The sequence below is a fragment of the Chlorocebus sabaeus genome, chromosome 7 (assembly GCF_047675955.1).
Source record: "Chlorocebus sabaeus isolate Y175 chromosome 7, mChlSab1.0.hap1, whole genome shotgun sequence".
In the NCBI taxonomy this organism is placed as follows: domain Eukaryota; kingdom Metazoa; phylum Chordata; class Mammalia; order Primates; family Cercopithecidae; genus Chlorocebus; species Chlorocebus sabaeus.
The window spans coordinates 31,539,844-31,560,984 of record NC_132910.1 but is presented as its reverse complement, the minus strand read 5'-3'; the positions used below and the strand labels follow the sequence as shown (position 1 = coordinate 31,560,984).

The 21,141-nt window shown below is 37.3% G+C and overlaps 1 long non-coding RNA gene and 1 pseudogene across 1 annotated transcript; one reads left to right on the top strand and one right to left on the bottom strand.

Moving 5' to 3' along the window:
- The first annotated feature begins 264 nt into the window (after window positions 1–264).
- Window positions 265–17,851, top strand: LOC140712079 (uncharacterized). Its single transcript, XR_012093534.1, has 3 exons — window positions 265–424; window positions 8,758–8,830; window positions 17,714–17,851. It is a non-coding gene; the product is annotated as an uncharacterized lncRNA (long non-coding RNA).
- Window positions 11,778–12,264, bottom strand: LOC103235868 (thioredoxin pseudogene; annotated as a pseudogene).
- Window positions 17,852–21,141: the final 3,290 nt, after the last annotated feature.

Genomic DNA, 21,141 nt, shown 5'->3' with positions numbered 1-21,141 from the left:
AGGCAAAAGAAGAACATGTCTCATGAGGGAATCTTTCTTTAATAGAAAAAGAAACACAACTCATACGTAGGAAATGACCTTCCAAGTGCCGCTTGTGATAGGCACCCATACACGGCTAGGAATTTAACCTAAGGAAACCACAAGAAGGTTTGAATGCCTTGTGGATGTGTTCATTTCTGTCACAAAAACATAAGGAAGAAAAACTCATTACTTGTCAGCTAAAAAAAAGGAAAGAAAATGAAAATGTTTCATGAAGAAAGAGTATATAGCAATGTCAGTAGCTTAAGTTAATTAAAAGCTGAGAAATAAGCATTGGATTTTGCAATGTGGTATTCAATACTGTCCTTGCCAAGAGCTGTGTCAGAGAAGCGGCGTGGAAGAAAGTCTTATGCAATGGAGTCAAGAAAACATGTGGGAAGACGAAGTAAGTAAAAACTAGTATTTCAATGAGTTTTGTTGCAAAAGAAAGCAGGGATATGGGACAGTAATTAAAAGGGGATATGGGCCAAAGGAATATTTTTTAAAATTTTTACTTTTGAAGGGAGATATTGTCACATTTTTGTTTGCTGATGGAAATAATCTAGGAGTGAGAGAAAATGTGATGATTAAAGAGCGATAGAATAATTTCAGTGGCAAGTCCTTGTGTCAGTAAAAGGGAATGAGAGGAGGACACATCTAGAGAGCTTGGCCTCAGAGAGATGCAGAGATAATTCATCAAAAGGAACAGCTACAAAGCAGGATATATGACCACAGATGCAGATGGTTTATCTGAGACAATGTGCATATGAATCAGACACAGAAACATAACAGGATTGCTGGGCAGCACTTAAGCCACAGGAGATTAATAGTCCTGAAGTTATAGTGAGACCAGTCATCATGGTTGCATATTTTTTTCCAAACATGTTTGGTTGTGCTTGTGCTGGCATGTAGTAAGTGGGGAGCTGGATTTAACCTGGGTTAAGATTTTGCCTGGTGAGTAAAACAAATGCCTATTTCAATTCTAGAACATGGAAGTGACTGTTGAATCAATGCCTCAGCTTTTCAGAAGCATAATTTTCCTCTGACATTCAATACAGTCATGCCCTACATAACAACACTTACATCAGCAATGGACTACGTATATGATGGTGGTCCCATAAGATTATAATACAGCTGAAAAATTCCTATCATCTAGTGATGACATAGCCATTGTAACATCATATAATGTTACATTAGCTTTTCTATGTTTAAAATATATACATTAGCTTTTCTATGTTTAGACACACAAACACCATTGGGTTACAGTTGCTTGCACTATTCAGAACAGTAACATGCTGTATGGGTTTATAGCCTAGGAACAATAGGCTGTAACACATAGCCTAGGTGCATAGTACCATATAGGTTGATGAACGTATACCCTGGGATGCTGCAACAATGACGAAATGGCCTAATAATGCATTTCTCAGAATTTATCCCCATCATTAAGCAACTCGTGACTATTTATTTTCTATTCCTGGCACAAAATGAGCATTCTGTAAATGTTTGTTTAATAAATTACAGAATCCCTATATTGTCACTGGTTAGAAGTATTCATTGTAGCAATGTCAAGATCAATATTGGACTACCTATTAGTTAGTAAATCTTAAGCATTAGTCTTCTCAGGGAAAATTAGACAAAGTATTATGTAGTTTAAAAGTGCATTTTATTTGATATTTTAATCAACACCAGTGGTATATTCTTTTCATCTGCTGCAATATAATTCATTGACAAGCAATCTTAGAAAAATTAATTTCAATTAAGAGAGAATCTAAAGGTTAGCTGTTTCAGCTGCATCTGAATTTTTTTTTTTTTTTTTTTTTTTTTTTTTTTGAGACGGAGTCTCGCTCTGTCGCCCAGGCTGGAGTGCAGTGGCCAGATCTCAGCTCACTGCAAGCTCCGCCTCCCGGGTTTACGCCATTCTCCTGCCTCAGCCTCCGGAGTAGCTGGGACTACAGGCGCCCGCCACCTCGCCCGGCTAGTTTTTTGTATTTTTAGTAGAGACGGGGTTTCACCGTGTTAGCCAGGATGGTCTCGATCTCCTGACCTCGTGATCCTCCTGTCTCGGCCTCCCACAGTGCTGGGATTACAGGCTTGAGCCACCGCGCCCGGCCATCTGAATTTTTTTTAGGATTAGTCCCAGCTTTACTCACATTAGATATCTAATAGACTAATTCATATTGTATGTAATTTATTTGGAGTTCCAGGCAACAAAACAATCCATTATAGCTGAACACTTTCAAAATAGTAATTATCCTATTTGACAAGAATGATATTTTATTGTTATATGCAAATTTAAAGTTAATACAGTGTTCTCTAACTTAATAAACAGTGGTTGTCACAACGGTTCGGCAAAATCTTAATAAGATATTAATATTTTCCCATCAAAATCATTAAAAGACACAGATGCCCAATACTTCTTCTATTCAACATTTTTAAGGTCCTACCTAATGCAATAAATCAGAAAGTTTAAATAAAAGGCTTATATTTGAAGAATAAATAAACAAAACTGTCATTATTTGATGATATGATCACTGACATAAAAGAACTATCTAAGAGAATCACCCATCAAACTATTAGAATTAACAATTAGAATTAATCCATTCTGGTAGACAGATGAAAGATCAGTGTTTAAAAATCTGTAGCTTTCCTTTATGCAAGCAACCATAAGAAATGGAAAAAGAATAAAAAGTTCTATTTATAAAAACAACAATAAACAAAACCAAAAAAAAACTGTAGCATGACTGGAAATAAACCTGACCAGGCCTGACTCAGAAAAATATGTTAACTGAAGAACATATATGACATATAAGTTCAGAGATACGTTATATTTGTTTGTAAGAAGACTCAGCATGCAATTTCTCCCTAAGATTAATACATGAATACAGTGTAATTCTCACTTTCAATATAACTTAACAAGCTGATTCTAAAATTGCTTGGAAGAGTACATGAGAAAGAGTAGCAAAGATAATTTGGATAAAAATGAAAAAGAAAGGGTTTGATCTGCTAGTTACCAAAACAGGTATTACTTTTTTAATACAGGGTTACACAGAAATACAAAAACAACAGTAATAATAGTATATCTACTATAAATAGAACAATAATAATTAATAGTGAAATGCCCAGGAATGATTCTATGCACATAAGGAAAGTTCTCATGATGATAAAGGTGGAATTTTAAATTAGTAATAAAATGTGGACTATTCATCAAATGGTGTCAGGAATATCTGATATTCATTTGGGAAAAAGAACAAAGTTACATTCATACCTTACACATGAAAATACATCTCAGAAAATCTAAAGAAGATCTAAACAACAATAACAATACAACTGTAAAATAATTAGAGGAAAATATCAGAGGTACATCTTTTTTGAAGATAGGGATAGCCTTCTTTAGCAAGCTGTCAAAACTGAAATTACAGGAGAAAGAATTTATATGTCTGGCATTATCAAAATAAAAACTTCTTTAAGGCAGAGAAGTCATAAACAAAATTAAAGCTCAGATGGATTGGAAAAATATTTGCGTGAATATAACAAATGTCTTCGATATTCAAAATCTTTTAAAATTAGGGATTAGTAAGAAAAAGCAAGTGTTGCAATAGGAAAAAGTAGGCAAAAATATGAATAAGCAGTTCACAGAAGAAGTACATATATCCAATAAACATATGAAAAGAAGATAAAATTAACTAGTACTAATAACTAGGAAAATGCAATTTCAAATGTGAATAGCACGAAAATAAAAAATTTAAAGCTTTATGCTGAATGCTGGTAAGGGTGTAGGTTGTCTGGTATTCTACAAGAACTGTTAGGTGCAACCACTTGAGAGAGCTATCTGACAGAATCAATAAAATAAATGCCTCTTCTTTATAATCCAGCAATTGTATCACAATATGTACTGTAGAGAAATGCTTGATCATGTATACAAGGATATACACAGTCACATTGTTTGTAAGAGGGAAAAAGTAGAAACCAACTAAATGTTCTTCACTGGAAAAATGGGTTAACTATGGGTACATCCATTCTCAAAGACAGTATGTGTAGTTCAGAAAAAATGGGAGAGATTTATAGGAAACAACATGTTGATATTTCCAATATCTCTTATTGAATAAAACCAAACACATAGGAGAATTTGTTCAGTGTTATGTAACATTTATTTAAAATACCTGTGTACACAAAACTACAAAATACTACGATATATATTCTAAGTGAACACACATTTGAATGTAAATGTTTATCACAAGGTCTGAACAGGTAACACTGTTAAAATTAGTTATTATTTGTATAACAATGTAAAGCCCATCTGATGTTTTAACTCATTTTTTCAGATATTAAATATATTCTTCAATAAGGTCTTTCCAAAAGTGGTATAAATTATGTTAAAGTAGCCTCTGTTATAGTGTATTTAGATAGATGAGTGATACATGAATGACATAAAGCGATAGATATTCCTTGGAAGGTAAGAATAAGCCTCTGTATGTGATTTTCCTACTAATGCCCCTACTGTATAGATAAATGAGATATCATACTATTTCTGAGTTTTAAAATGGCAATTTTGTTAAGTTTTTTAAATTACTGAGAAAATACTTTAGAATCAATGTGGTTATGAATACAGGAAATATATGTGGGCATTTAGGAAGCCGGGACACCGTAACCTTATTCCAGATGGCTTAATAGTTTACACGCAAGACTGTGTTTGAAATGCTACTTTTTATGCACGAGTAGTGAAACTAACAACGTAATAGCAGCTTATGAACATTTTCATGCTAGTCAAAACCTCAAATGTAAGGAAAAAATGATAACATGTCCTTTATTTATGTAAAGTGCATCAGGCATTCACACTTTAGAACTATTGCTTTTTAAAATGTGGTTCAAAACATAGCTCTAATGGATCACCAGGGAAATTAAATCAAGATGATGAAAATAGATATTCAATTCAACAGGTGTTCATGCTGGGCATTTTTCAGCAGTACTGGTGTTTGCAGCAAGAAACAGAAATTAAAATGATACTTCTAAGTCTTAAGAAGGCTGCACACCTTCTGGTTATTTCACACTAGTACAACATTGTAAAGTCCATTGAAACTTTAGGAAATAGACGTTGCTAGTATTCGAATAATAACATTTAAGTAAGCAAAAATAATGCAGATTTCATTAGGTACTTAAGAAGGTCATTTAAAATGTGACAACAGAAATTATACTTAAAAGATAAGAATATGTGACTTCAAGAAGCTAAGTGAGGTGGCGCGCACCTGTAGCCCCAGCTACTCCAGAAGCTGAAGTAGGAGAATCTTGAGCACCCGTTCAAGCCTGCAGTGTGCTATGATCATACCTATACGTGTTCTAGCCTGGACAATATAAAGAGACCCCCGTTTTGAAAAAAATTGGAAGAAATAAAATAAAATGTGACCTCAGGAAATAAAAAGTTCTTAGGAGTACTATTAGAAGGATTTTAGAATACAAAAGTTTGAGAAATAGCAGAATTTTTCTTTCTGGAAGGAAACAGAAGTTCTAACTCTGGGAACAAGGACATATAAGAAAGACTCAATGATGAGAATCGAGGTTGAATTTTTCAGGTATTAAGGGAAATAAGTTGAAAAAGTGACCTCTAGTGGGCTCTTAGCTTCACTGATAGAGTAAGCTCTTTTAGTTTTTGAATAAATATAAGTTTTTATTATAAATATAAATGGCTAAGGGAATAGAATCTGGATAACATATTTTAAAAACACTCTTAGTAACATAACGTGTTTATTTTTATTGCTTTCCAAATTTTAAAATCATTGCTTTGAAAGGATTTCACAAATTACCTTAATACGATCTAATATATTTAAAATAAGATAAACTTTAAAAACTGCCTTTCACACATGGCATGATATTTATTGGTCAAAAATGCATTTCCAATTGGCCTATGACAGATACAGATTAGATTCCTGAGAAATGAGTGATGGAATCTCATCAGCACATGCATTTCTGGGACTGATGTTTCATTTCTTTTGCCTTTCATATAGCTGGTCTGTGGCACACCTCTCCAAGACTGACCAGACAGCACATGCTGGCTTCCCGAATTCTAAAATAAGATTAATCCTCTGCAGCAGTCCAGATCCTCTGCTGTTGAACAAGTGCCATAAACCAGCACCAGTTGCTTCTTCACTTCAGGATCTTAAAGGAAATCTATTTACAAAGCTCACATTGAAAACAAGATTTTGATTTATGGTAGTGTAATGAAATAGTAAAAATAGAAGAGATCTTCATTAAGATAAAGATGCAATTTCTCTTAAAAGCATCACAAATTATGTGTTTTTTTAAAACAAAGATAGCTGTCTTTTCCAAGGAGTAAAAAAAAAGATGATATTTATTTTTAAAAAAGAGAAATATATTCACAAACTATGTTTTCATTTAAACATAAAAATCCCATGCAAGTTCTAAAGAGCATATGGAAATATGCTGAAACATCCTGAACTATCATTTTATTCTCCTCCTAACATAGGAAAATTGTCATAAGGTTAGGGAATTTTTTAGAAGCAGAACTTTATAGGTCTTCCCCAACTAAATATTGCCATTTTGTGGTATTAACGAGATTTCAGTAACTGTTGAAAACTTCTGCTAGTTCAGCTCCATTCTTATTTGAAGAAATACGAATATGAAATGGGGGTGTGTAAGCTTAGTATTACTTAGCTCTATTTTTCATATATACTTCAAACTTCATTCAGACAGGGATTGAATCAAACAAGGATTAAAATTTACCCTATTCTGCATGATTTCTTTTACTTCACTCTGTTGTAAGATAGAAACTGCAAAACCAGGAGGTTTTTTTTTTGTCATTATTAATAGCTACTTAGATTTTGATTATTCTAGGTCCTTTAGAAAAGAGGAGATCTGAAAGATTACTTTCAGGGATTAGCTGGTTGTTTTCCAAAGTCATATAGATATTTGAAAATATTTTACATAGAATCATTTTTAGGGCTTTCCTAGGATAATATGTCTTTATTCTTTTAGAATACAGATTCCTTAGTGACCATTTGACGACTTGTCTCACTAGGGTATACAACCACTCAGAATGCATCTTGCATCCTTTAATAGCCAGCTTATCAGGACCTCCCATGCTGCTCCCTCCAAGCATGAGTGAGCAAATGGGTCTGGCTGTGTGCCCTAAAGGCCAGCATTCCTGGGCTCCACCAGACCACCAGGGAAGGGAGCTCCTGAGTGCTGAGATTCCAAACGAGTCTGGGGGAATGGGTTTTTACTCAAGATGTTTGGGGAAATTAAGGACTCCATTCTGAGGAGTAGTGGAGTTTATGGTTCACACCCCAAGTTTATTTGTCTTAGTTAATTTTCTGTCTACCATTTTCATGAAAATGAACAAGCTGTATCCCAGGACATCTCCTTTCATAGTTTCCCAACAACATCCTCTTTACTGAACAGAAAGAACACAGAAAACACCTCTCTTTATATTCACAAAAGAAACAAAAGGGTTTATAGCCCTAAAGTTGAGAAACCGCAAGGCAATAGAAAATTCACAAAGGCCTACAGAGGGGGATTATGAAAATAATACCTTTAATATATCTAGTGCCTATCAGCCTATCATGTGACTTGGACTTCCACATTTTATCTCTAGTCTTTACTACAACTATATATAGTTGTCAATGTCCCAGTTTACAGGGAAGAAAACTGAGATTCAGATAAGTAAGGTGGCTTGTCAACAGCACTCGTTCCAACAGAGCACAACCACTGAATGGTACAAGGAGTGCCACGGTCTTTCTGACTCCACTGTACCTGTTTTTGCTCTACTTCCTAAGACAGTGTAGAGGGGCAAAGAAGGGAAGTGGTCACTTCTGAAGGCATCAGGACTCTCAATATCTGAATAATCATTTTTATTAGCTGCCTAACCAATAATTCTGAACCCTGACTTAACAAGTTCTGTCCCACCAATGTATTATACTTAAAAGAAAACAAACCAAACCAAACAAAAACTTGCCACTTGTGACTTTTGTCAGTCTACCTAGAAGTCAAATACATCCACTCAAATACACAAAGATATTAAAGATATCAAATATAATTCCCAAATGAAAACTCTGCCTTTAATGTAGATATAGAAAGCTTTCAAGAGGCTTGTATAGGTTGTCGATTAATATACTTTTAGAATGCAACAAAAAGACAAAGAATTGTTATGCTTTGGGATATTGAAAAAGAAACAAAAGGTTTTGAATCTCTGAGGCATTTGTTTGAATTTAGAGCACTAGAATATCCTCGGCTGCTTGCCAAATAAATGTTTAGTTGAATATAAATAAGCTTATTATCATGCATGTTTATAAGTGCATACAATACAATTGAGGATTAATGAAACATTTTACACCTAAGCAGACCGATATTTTACCAGGAAAAAAAAAGCATTTTAGTATGCCTATGTTTCTTACACATTTTTCTTCTTAACACTTTCCAAATTCTGAGTAGCAGCAGCATTTCCAAAGTACTTCATTACACTACAGCTTCTTACTATTATAAGCCACAGAAAATACATGAAATTTAACATGTATAACTTCAGAAATCTCTTCTCATTTACTATGGCAAAGATCCTTTAACTTTCTAAATTCACCTTCCCTGAAATGTGTATCAAATGAATGTGCATTTGAGTAATAAAATGAAAAAAAAAAAAATAAAGTCAGAACAAAGTTACCTTTTAAAGTATCCATTCCACAGGTCTCCACTTAGGATGCCTTCTTTAACTGAAATGGAATATTTTAATTACAGGTTATGCTATGGTTTGAATGTTCCCTTCAAAACTCCTGTTGAGACTCAATCTTCAACGTGGCAGTATTGAGAGGTGGGTCTTTTAGGCGGTGACTGGCTCATGAGGGTTCTGCCTTCATGAATTGATTTATCTAGTCATGGATTAATGGATTGGTGGGTTAACATGATAGGGAAACTGGTGGTTTATAAGAAAAGAAAGAGAGACCTGAGCAAGGATGTCAACGTGCTCAGTCCCCTCACCATGTGACGCCCCACTAAAGAGAGTCCCCACCAGCAAGAAGGCTCTCACCAGATGTGCCTCATCTACCTCAGACTTCCCGGACTCCACAACTGTAAGAAATAAGTTCCTTTACTTTACAAATGACCTAGTTTCAGGCACTATGGTACAAACAACAGTAAATAGATCAACACAGATTACTAGGTAGGGCATCATCTCATCATTATGGTTGTTATTTGGTACTGCTCCACTAAAATTTAAGGAAATAATGCTATCTTAAAGAGAATAATAATGGTAATCAGTTGACATATGTATCTGTTCAAGGAACAGATACACTAAATTATGTTGAAATTTAAGACATAGGTCAATCTAAGAGGTTTTTCAAACCTATTGAAATTGTTTCTTTAATGACATGTGTGATGACTTTCAATTTGCTCTTGTCACATCCAACTGTTGTTTCAGGTATGTAGTGCCTCTTTTAAACATATATATTATATAATATATATTTATATATTATATTATATATTATATATATTTATATATTTATATTATATATTATTTATATATTATATATATTATTATATAATATATATTTATATATTTATATATTATATAATATATATTTATATATTATTATATATAATATATAATATATATATAAATTGCTGAAGCTACTTACTTGAGTACTTTGAATACAATATATAAAAGGCTGGTGCCACGGATAAGGAAAGTGATGTGAGGCAGCTATACAAGCTGATAGAAGAAAGAGTATTTCACATTATAAACAGAAACTTTTACTTATGAAACCAGTTGAATCTGATGACCATATAATTTGTATAGAAAATGCAATTGAGAGAAACAGTTAAATATTCTAACAAGGCAGGTAGTTTCTAGCTTCATATTTGGGACTCTATTCCAAACTTTATTTTTCCAAACTTTATTCGGAATAAATGTAAACTGAAAAATTAACCTTTTTTTCTCTTTTTCCTTTTTTTTTTTTTTGTGGTGGTGGGATAGACAGAAAAAGTGAGAAAAGTTACTAGAAATATTACAATTAGCCTCCCTGTGTGCCTTATCTCTGGACAAAGCCTCAAACAGAAGTTTGATATCAATTTTTTTCTAAGTACTCTATTTTATTAATGATCATATATGCAGTTTCTCACAACTAATCATTTAAAAGTTGAGTGCTGATAGCAAACTTCCTCTCGGTAGTATGTCAAAATACCTACTAATTTACCATACTTCCTTATTTTTATTAGACTTATTGACATTTTCACATTAAGTTCATTCCGTTTGAAAGGGAAGTCATTTGGTGACACTTCTATCTTAATACTATACAGAAGGAAATTGTATCCAACAATTGGAGCGAGAACAATTTGAAACTTAAGCTCCCTGTGTTACACCATCTGAAATAAAACCTTTTCAGAGGACATGCACATCATATGGTTAACTAATTAAGGATTGTGACATTCTTGGGACATACCAAGGGCTACTAAAAGGGAAGTGTCTTTAAACTCGCCTTTCCTTTCCTGGCCTATAGTAAGAAAGGCTCTTATAGAATTACCAGTAGCTAATATCATCCTCTATATTTGCTAAAGGTCAACAGGAGTAGATCAGTTAATAACAACTTCCTAAAAGTTTAGGACAGGAAACAATAAAGGATGCTATATCCAAATAAAAGTTGCAAGGATAACTTAGCTGGATAGAGTGTAATTGCTGAAGTTAAAATTAGCCAGGTCACCTTACTCTCATGGAAAAAAAAAAAAAAACTCTGGAAACCTGGCAACCAAATAAATAGATAGGAAGTTCTTTCCCATTAATAAACTTCTTTTTAGTTCTATGCTGAAGTGTTATTTCAAGGAAGTACACTGAATAATTCACCAATACTACTTTCTAAACCAAGTTTGATCACTCACCTAACTATTACAGAGACCTAAAATGTAATAAATATAAGTGTATATTATAACTACATAATCTAATTATATTAGAATTGAAAATATTTTATAAATTGTATAGTGTAACCCCATTGTTTTAGATGAGGAAACAGGTCCAGAGATGTGACTTGCCAATGATTGGTCAGCTATGTTTACATTGGCCGTTTACCATACTACTGACATTCTGTGGGTGGTAAATATTTTTTATATTTACCTGTAAGTGCTTTTATCATTCTAGCTCAAATTTTTGAGAAAGACTGTTCAACTTTATGGCTCAATATATACATAGCAGCAGCATATACCTTTAAGTGATTGCTAAATATGTAACTCAAAAGTTAAAAGTGATTTAGCAGCTAAACAGGAAAGATATCTTTTAAATAACGAAGCGTAATTACACACTATCAAAAACCATTTAAAAACATTGCTTGTGCTAACCATTCTGTGGTTTAAAACTTGAATTATAAGCAGATGATTCTGCCTGTCTTCCACTAGGTGGCAATATATCTTTTTCTTTAATAGTCTGTTCTTTCCCAGGGTCTGATATTAAATTTATCTGAGTATTTTTACTTTGAATAGATACGATGAAAGTTAAGACTGAGGAAACCTTAAGGAAGACACCTAAGAAATTGGAAAACATGAGGAGAATAGATAGGGTGATTTTATAAAAGCCTGGCATCAAAACTAAAATAATAGATTCCACTTCATATATGCTCATAACTAAAATTTACATTGTATCTTACAAGATAATGTTAAGCATTTGGTAGTTTTTTGTTGATTTAATTGAAATTGGGTTTGCTATTCATTATTGGTAGCAAAAAGCACTGAAATTATTTCTAGTCCTGCTCCTTTTTTTTTTTTTTTTTTTAAAGTGTTAGAATTAATGTTTTATTGTCACGCAGATGGCAACTGGGTTTATGTCTTCATATTTTATATTTTTGTAAATTAAAAAAATTACAAGTTTTAAATAGCCAATGGCTGGTTATGTTTTTAGAAAACGTGATTAGACTAATTCATTAATGGTGGCTTCAAGCTTTTCCTTATTGGCTCCAGAAAATTCACCCACCTTTTGTCCCTTCTTAAAAAACTGGAATGTTGGCATGCATTTGACTTCACACTCTGAAGCAACATCCTGACAGTTATCCACATCTACTTCAAGGAATACCACGTTGGAATACTTTTCCGAGAGGGAATGAAAGAAAGGCTTGATCATTTTGCAAGGCCCACACCACGTGGCTGAGAAGTCAACTACTACAAGTTTATCACCTGCAGTGTTCAAGGCTTCCTGAAAAGCAGCCTTGCTCTCGATCTGCTTCACCATCTTTGTTGCTGGGGTCTGAGGAGCGGCTGTACCAAAGCACCAGACCGAGCTTCCCTGCTCCTTCTTAATCCTTTTATTTAAAACATCATGCTCAAGATTAGGTCATGGTATTTTAAAAGGCATTACTTATTTCCATAACCTGTTTTCCGTCATGACTTTGGGGAAAAAAACTACAAAATCACTTATTTTTGTATAGTTAAGCTTTTATTTTAGTGTATTTGTGTCCATACTTAGAGATATGTTGTTTCTGAACTAATTAGACGAACATTATTTTCTTCAAAGTAAGATAGGTTTCAGTAAACTATTTGACTAGTGTATTAGTTTCTCAGGGCTGCCATAACAAAATACCACATATTCAGTAGCTTAAACAACAGAAATTCATTTCCTCACAATTCTGGAGGCTAGAAGGCCAAGACCAAAGTGTTGGCAGGTTTGGTTTCTTCTGAGGTCTCTCTCCTTGACTGGCAAACGGTCACCTTCTTGCTGTATCCTTACATAGTTGCCCCTCTGTATTATCTGTGTCCTAATCTACTCTTCTTATAAGGACATCAGCCCTATTGGACCAACCAATAGCCTAATTTTTTTCTTTGGGAGGCTGAGGCAGGTGGATCATGAGGTCAGGGGATTGAGACCATCCTGGCTAACATGGTGAAACCTCGTCTCTACTAAAAATACAAAAAATTAGCTGGGTGTGGTGGCGAGCGCCTGTAGTCCCAGCTACTCGGGAGGCTGAGGCAAGGGAATGGTGTGAACCCAGCAGGCCAAGCTTGCAGTGAGCCAGAGTGAGACTCTGTCTCAGAAAAAGAAAAACAAATTCAGGATCCTAGCCACTGCTGCCCTCATTCTGAATCTCCAGAAATTAGAGCCAAGCCTATTTACCACTCTCCCTAGTAATTATTACAAATTCTGAAGTCGGAGAATCTCTGATCTCATCTAACCCTCTTATTTACAGATGAGAAGATTGGAGTTTAGAGAAGTTAGTTCATCCAAGGTTACACAGCTAGGGAATGGTGGAGGCAGAATGAGAATAGATGTTCAATCTGATATCTAATCTAATTTCTTAGCAGGATTCTCTATACTTATAAGCAACTGTGTGAACTTGAGACTTTATTTAGCAACTGGGGTGCTGTGGCCCCAGAATTAGAGAGCACCTACTCTTTCTTTCAGGCATGTGCTGACACATCTCGAGGGCAGGATCATCACAGCTATGTTTATATAAGGGTTGCATTCCAAGAGCCCTTATTGTGTTTGGAGATAATAAGCAACATCAGAACTGACGGGTGATTGTGAATACTGCATTATACCTGGTGCTCCTTTGGCCCCACCTCCTCAGACTCAGGCCTGAGTCCTAGGTGAATGGACAGTGCAGTAGAAAGTTAAGTGACATGAAGTGAATGGGAGAGTCTGTTTCCCTAGTACCAGACATTTCTGCAGCAAGAGTCAGTGGCGTCTGAGTCACTTGAGGCCTAGAATCACTCACCATCAGAAAGTGGCAGCCTCCATGCAGTCATCAGTTGTCAGAGAAGCAGCAGTAGTTGACTAGCAGGCTGGAGTTGAGAGCAAAATGGTAGCTCAAGAGTTTTCAATTCTGCTGTTACTATTCATTTGAAAAACATAGCTTCAGACAGCTCTTAGGGGCTTGATGTCAGAGCCTGAATTGCTGAAGTTCGTGAACACACACATACAAATAAGTTGTGAAACAATTTTAGAAAATGAATGTATAAAAATCCAAAAAAACCCCAGCACTTTCGGAGGCTAAAGCGAGTGGATAATCTGAGGTTAGGAGTTCAAGACCAGCCTGGCCGACACGGTGAAACCCTGTCTCTACTAAAAATACAAAATATTAGCCCAGCGTTTTGGCAGGCGCCTGTAATTCTAGCTACTTGGGAGGCTGAGGCAGGAGAATCGCTTGAACCCGGAAAGTGGAGGTTGCAGTGAGCTGAGATCTCACCATTGCACTCCAGCGTGGGCGACAAAAATGAAACTCCATCTCAAAAAATAAAAAATAAAAAAAATAAAAAAAAAATTCCTCAGAGGGTGATGACAGATGGAAACTCTAAATTTTCCATAGAGTTAGCTTAAACGTTTTCTTAAATAGGTACTTGCTCATGCAATTACATTTTTCTTATTCTTACTAATGACCCTAACTTGAGTGGGCAAGGAGGAGTAAAATGTGAAAATCAATCTGAAACAAAGAGAACGTAAATGAAGTTTTTTAAAAAGTCTGTATTTACAAACAACATAATTCAGTTTACTCTCAACATTTCTGGAACATAGCTATTTTCTAGACTGATATACTCTTACATTTTAATTTAAGTTATCATAGGGCTAGTTCTAACCTCTCTTCAGTGTTTCAAAAAGTGAGGATCAAGAACCATCTACTCTAAAATCATCTGGTGCTGGTTGCTGAAAATGCAAGATTCTAGGTCCCACGTAAGATTCATCAAGTCTCTGAGGGTGCCTATGGGAAACTGCATTTTTAACAGCTTCATTGGTGATTTAGAAAGGTATGTGTGTGTGATCTATCTCTACAGTGTCCTATGGATAGTATTACTATTTCTTTCCTTTGTGAGCCCTTATTATCTATGGTTTATAATAAAATTTTCTGAGGATGGAAGTACTGGGGGGAAATTATCTTCTTTTTGAGTCTTTTCTTTATGGAGTCAATAACATGGTGAAGTCATTGCCGGAGGTCCCCTCTTTTTAGCATCCTTATCTGATGTTCTATTTGGCCATGTGCCTGGGTCTTGGAGCAGGCTGCTGTAAAGAGCCAGTATGACAGGCACTCAGAAATTGTACATTAAACTTTAAATTTCTTCTGAAATATATTCAAAGGAAAGCCCCCATCCCAGAGAAGAGAGTAACTTGTGAATATATATATCTGAAATATATATATGAAAAATATATATATCTAAAATTCCAAGTTTCTATTTCTGAGTTGTTATAAATAAATGTATTTTGAATATTTAAAGGATTTAAGAAATTCAAATGTGAGCTACTGGCAATCATATAACTTGATGAGACTTGTTTTACCATGCTATTAGCTTTACTATGCATGGAATTAGATTTTTGAGTGTTAGGTTTCCTAAATATCTCCCTGGTTTTAAGTTTAGACATGTTTGGAGGTTTAATAAATACTTTCAGATGCAGCCTCAAAGTCAAATGCCTCTGATTTGGAAGGAATTTTAGGCATTATTACCCTGGTGGAGAAGTACCTCTGCATATCGATGCTTCATCTTTACTTAGACTGCTCCAAAATTAGAAATTAAGCTTTAAAAAGCAAATGCAGAAAAAAATACCCTCAGGTAAATTCAAACTTTTTTTTTTTTTTGGTTGTTTATTCACATCCAAAAGGTGGCACTTTTGGATACTAACTCTTTGTTGGAGGGGATAGAACTCAAGGAAATCTAAGAGAGCCTAAAGGTAAGAGACCATTGAAAATGGGAAGTTCTGAGATGGAATTTAGACAGCAGATTGAATGTCCATGAAAATAAGTTTCATGGCATTCACCATTTATCCACCTAGCCCTGCTAAAGCAAATAGGTAAACTGGCAGTGTCTACAAAAGCATTTTAATGAAAAAGTCAATTTACACCTCCCTGAAGGCTGACTTTTATCTTTCCAGGAAGGACCTTGCAGGAATATTTCCTTTGTTTTCTTTCCTCCACCTTCTCTTAGCCCTGATGCTGGACCTCTGAGCCTAAAGAAGAACTGAACATTATGGATACTAAAATTTTTCTAATTACATGATTTCCATCCATTTGGGAGCTGGGTGTCACTGTTTGGCTATGTTTGTCTTTCTCAAAGACCCAGTGAAATTTTGCCAGAGTGTAAAACAGGTCTTTATTCATTTGTTTGGGAGAGAAAAAATGGCTTAAAAAAAAAAAAAGTTTCACACTTCACAAAAAAAATAACAAAACACAAAAAAAGTTGCACAGGCAATAGTATAACACCAACATACCCACTCAGAGATGAATCCTCAGAGAAAAGTGCAATCATGGTATGCCTGTCCAGATTTTAACCCTAGAAGCAGGTGTGCACAAGAGATCTTAGTCAATGGTGGGACTGATTTATGGATATCTACTCTGAAACCCACAGTAAGGCTCTTCTCCAAAGAAAATGCCAAAAAAAAAAAAAAAAAAAATGTGTCAGAGGAATTTGGAATTGGTGGCTGGACATTTGTGGGAAAAGAAGTAAAGGGACAAAAAGTTAGATAAATTCATCCCATGATTATTTTTCTTCCTAATCTCTCTCTTCCTTCTTTCTCTCATTCCTTTCCTTTTCTTTACCCTCTCTCTCTTCTCTTCTCTTCTCCTTCCTTCCTCCCTCCCTCCCTCCCTCCCTCCCTTCCTTCCTTCCTTCCTTCCTTCCTTCCTTCCTTCCTTCCTTCCTTCCTCCCTCCCTCCCTCCCTCCCTTCCTTCCTTCCGTCCTTCCTTCCTTCCTTGTTTCTTTTTACCTAAATAATTTATTCTCTAAATAATTTGGGAAAACAAGATATTGTATGCATTCTTCAAGTCTCCATGTTTTAGCAACATTAGAGTTCCTTGTGATTTTTAAAGTTATGAATTATTTTTAAAGATCCATTTAAAACAGGAAAAAGCTTGAACTGGAGTGAGGGATCCGTTTTGATCTGTAGAGGGAACATTGTCTTCATTAAGCACTGAGCACAGCATAGCTTTCTAAGCAAGGTGCCATTTGTTACATAGTAACTAGGAAAAGGGATAAGCTTCTCTCCTGCATTGTAACCATACTTTCTACAGCATGGCAAATTATATCTAGAATTCATTTTATAGCCTTTTTCATCCTTAGCATTAGGCTGACGTACGATTTTTAAGCACTAGGAACACACTGTATTTATAATTTAAGATTATTACCGCTAAGCCAACTAAAAAATATATATATAGCTATATACATATAACTGTATATATATATATAGTTTTATGTGAGGTGCATGTGTGTGTGTGGTGTATGTGTGTGTATATATATATACAAAATGAATGAACCTATAGGCTTACATGATGTTATGTATCAAACATTTTTTCAGTGACTCTCCTGTAAGCTTGAGGCACAGAGAAAAGTCCTGAGTAATCACATGAACAACCACAAAATCAAGCCAGTGATTACTCCCACCTCTGGTTAAAAATGAGCAAAGATCATGAAAGTAAGTCAAGGTCATAAAAGACTTCTTATAGAGGTACGAGAGCATTTTGATCACCTGAGAAAGATAAGTTGAGGCTAAAAGCATATCTCTTTCACCAACATGGAAGTCAATCATATTCAATAGTATAAAAAGCTGCTACATGTAGAATTATATTTGCTTTTCAAGACACCGCTATGTGATAAGCCCACAGGTGGTATTATTCACATGCTCAAGTAAAAGAAGCTAAGATAAATAAATAGAAAGGCCACAAAATTTGGAACAGGTCTCCTGACAGAAGAGCCACTATTTTTTCATTACGTTATTACATTCTCATCTTTCTGTTTCAGGGTGACAACCATACCAACTATACAATGCTGAAACATGATGGAGCGGGATTCTCAATAGCCCTTGGGTAGGCCGTGAGAATTAAGGCAAGTCAACGTATGAAAAGCACATAGAATAACGCCTGCCAGTTATGTGCCTGAGTGTGGATTAAAATGTATACGTATGTTTGTATATATAAATATGTGTATCAGTTTGTAATATATACTTACATATTTGAACACATAGGCACATGCCTGCACATATGCATAGATTTATATTCTAGTGCTCACACACAAGTTGAAAAGAGTTGGTAAATAATAAATCAGCATAACCAGGTTAGCTATTCAAGTAGAACACCTGTGCCAGACCTCTAATCCTAAAGATTAAAATAAAAGAATTAAATTTTTTTTTCAGTTTCTTTATTCACTAGTCCTGGAGAATACAGGTCTCTAAAAAGTTCTAAGTTCCATATCTAAAGTGGGAAAAGCAGAGGCTGCCTTAGGAATATGATCCATGAAGCAGAGAGGCAAAGAGCTCCACGGCTCCTGCCCCGTCAGGTTACAAAGCCAGAAGGCAATCATTCAGGCCCACCAGCCTGAGGCATATGTTTCTGCCTCAACGTTCTGGGCCTTCTGTCAAATAAAATGCATTTGGAGGAGGAAAAGAGAGTGGCCCACCTTCTCACCCCAATCCTAGTTTAGCTCTTGGGCAGGCTAAATTTTCCACACCCCTTTGAGGTCATAGTTCACCTTGGAGAAGAAAATGAAATTTCCAAGCTGGGAGAAAGTGTTCAGGAGGCAGCTGGGTTGTGTGTGTGTGTGTGTGTATGTGTGTGTGTGTATTGGGGGGCAGTGTATGTGTGGTGTGTGTGGTTTTGTGTGTATGTGTGTAGTGTGTGGTGTGTGTATGTACTGTGTGTGTGGTGTGTGTGTGGTGTGTCTATGTGTGTGGTGTGTGTGTATGTGTGGTGTGTGTGGTGTGTATGTGTGATGTGTGTCTATGTGTGGTGTGATGCATGGTGTGTGTGGTATGTGTGGTGCATGTGTGGTGTGTGTATGTGGTGTGTATGTGTGTGGTGTGGTGTGTATGTGTGGTGGTGTGGTGTATGTGGTATGTGTCATGTCTGTGTGTATATGTGGTGAGTATGGGGTGTGTGGTGAGTGTGGAGTGTGTGGTGTGTGTGTGGTGTGTGTGGCTGTGGTGTGTGTGTGTGGTGTAGTGCGTGTGTGGTGTGGAGTGTGTGGTATGTGGAGTGTGTGTTTGTGGTGTGGTGTGAGTATGTGGTGTGTGTGGTGGGGAGTGTGTGTGGTGTGTGGAGTGTGTGTGTGGTGTGTGTATGTGGTGTTTGGTGTGTGTGGTGTGTGTGTGTGGTGTGTGGAGTGTGCGCATGGTGTATGTGGTGTGTTTGTGTGGGTGTGTCAGTGTGTGGTGTGTGGTGCGTGTATGTGGTATGTCGTGTGTTATGTGTGGTGTGTGGAGTGTGTGTGTGCATTTGAGGGCAGGAGGGCGTTGGCGCCTGCCCATCTCTTTCAATCCCTGGGTGCTGGGGTCATCCTAGTGCTCAGCTAATTGACGGCGCAGCAGTGCAGTCTCCCTCTGGACTGGTACCGCAACCTTAGCAGTCAGTTGCCTAGTGGATGGTGAAGAGTCACCAAAGGAACTTTTTTCCAGAAAGTTCCTTTGGTGATGAAAAGCTCCAGAAGTGCTTCAGAGACGGAAAAGTGTGGAGGTGCGGAGGATCTAAGGGAAGAAGAAATGGGAGCTGCCATAGAATGAGCAGAATTGATTCCAGGACATGGGATTGGGCAAAGGGAGAAGAAAAGAGAAAATTTAACACTTCCCTAAGGATGTTCGTCGCACTCCAAGCCTCCGCGGCGCTCCGCGTCCTCGCTGCATCTCTCTTCTGGTCCCAGCGCTTGAGTGGCGCACTGTCTCCTGCACCTGAGCAGGCTGCACCGCCCTACAAGGGCGGAGGAAAGTCCGGGCGGACCGGCGGTGGAGAGAGAGATGGCAAGCGCCGGAACGCGCGGAGAAGCTGCCTCGGAGATCCTGCCCTTGGAATGGGAGCGGAGGAGGAGAACTGCATTTCCCAGCCCTTTTCTCAGTGTGACTGGCCCTGGGTGTTCAAGGTTTCCCCGATCAGGGTCATGTTCCCTGGGCAGGGCGCCTAAGAAAACAAACTTAAAGAACGGGCAGCGCGGGCCAGGGGCTGGGAGCCCGGCAGTGAGGACCGCAGGAGAGAGACTCCCTCTCCCACACTGCGCACCTGTGCTTACAACTAGCCCGCTCGCGACTGAGGCTGTAACAAGCTGGACTTTGGGCGTCGCACGGCCGCAGAGCTTATGAGTGGGTCGCTGGGACCTTGGGAACTTTCCCGAAGAGCGTCCGGTTTCCACCTTGGCTCACCAAGGCCTGGAAAGAAAGATGTGTGTGTCCCTTCCCGGGCCTTCCGGTTTCCACATGCCTGTGGGCGTCAGGGGTACCCTGCAAGCACATCTTGGGAAGTACAGGTGGCCCCCACCCACAAAGGCCTCGGAGAAGTAGAGAGGCAAATGAGGCCAGGGACTCGGAATCTTCTGGGCAGACACGCCTGGAGTTCTCTGACCCCAAGCGCAGGGTCAGTCCTGGACATTCTTCCACTGATTGGGATGCAACAAATGCTGGTGCAGCAACCGCTTGGCTTTCAATGTCCCGTCTTTAGGACCTAGGTTCGGGCACTGGAAGTCTGGCCACCTGCCTGGACATCGTGGGACCAACTTGGCTTCATGTCTACATGACCCTGTGACCTCATTTTCTCCTCAGTTGTGAGTGACCTCAACTAGTTTAGCAGACGGGTGGAGTTATAAAATCCTAGAAACTCCCCTCTGAGAAGGTTCAGAGGCAGGAGAGGGTTATGATATACCTCTGAAAGCTTGAAAATGCAGCATTAAAATAAAACATTTCTGAATTTGCCTTGGCTGAAGGCAAAAGTAGCTTTGGGCACCCTTCCTCTACTACTTCCCGCCAAAATGGTCTTGTGGGCAGATTGAACAGCGTAGCTACCCAGCCCGAAAGTGTCTGCTATTAACACACCTACCTGGATCGCCTGGACAGTAGCTCAGCCAAGGCTTGGCTTTCTTCCTGATCCTATGATTAAGTTAATGACCCTACAAAAGAAAACACAGGGGAGGCTCACCGAGTGCCTACTCGTGGCAAAGTGTCTACATGTACTCTTGAGAAAATATGATTCCAGCCTATAACTAAGTCAATTTCAAAAAGCAATATTTACCTTTTTCTAGACCTCATTTCATCCCTGTCTGAATCCTCAGTGGAAAGTAAAGCTGCTTTCCTGAAAAGGAGATTCCAGAAGGATCAGATAGAAAGGAAAAGGGCATTCAAGATTTTTTTTTTTTTTTGTGAAAGGCCTAGGATAAGCTGTGTTTGTTTGCTTGTTTGTTTCTTTTTGAGAGAT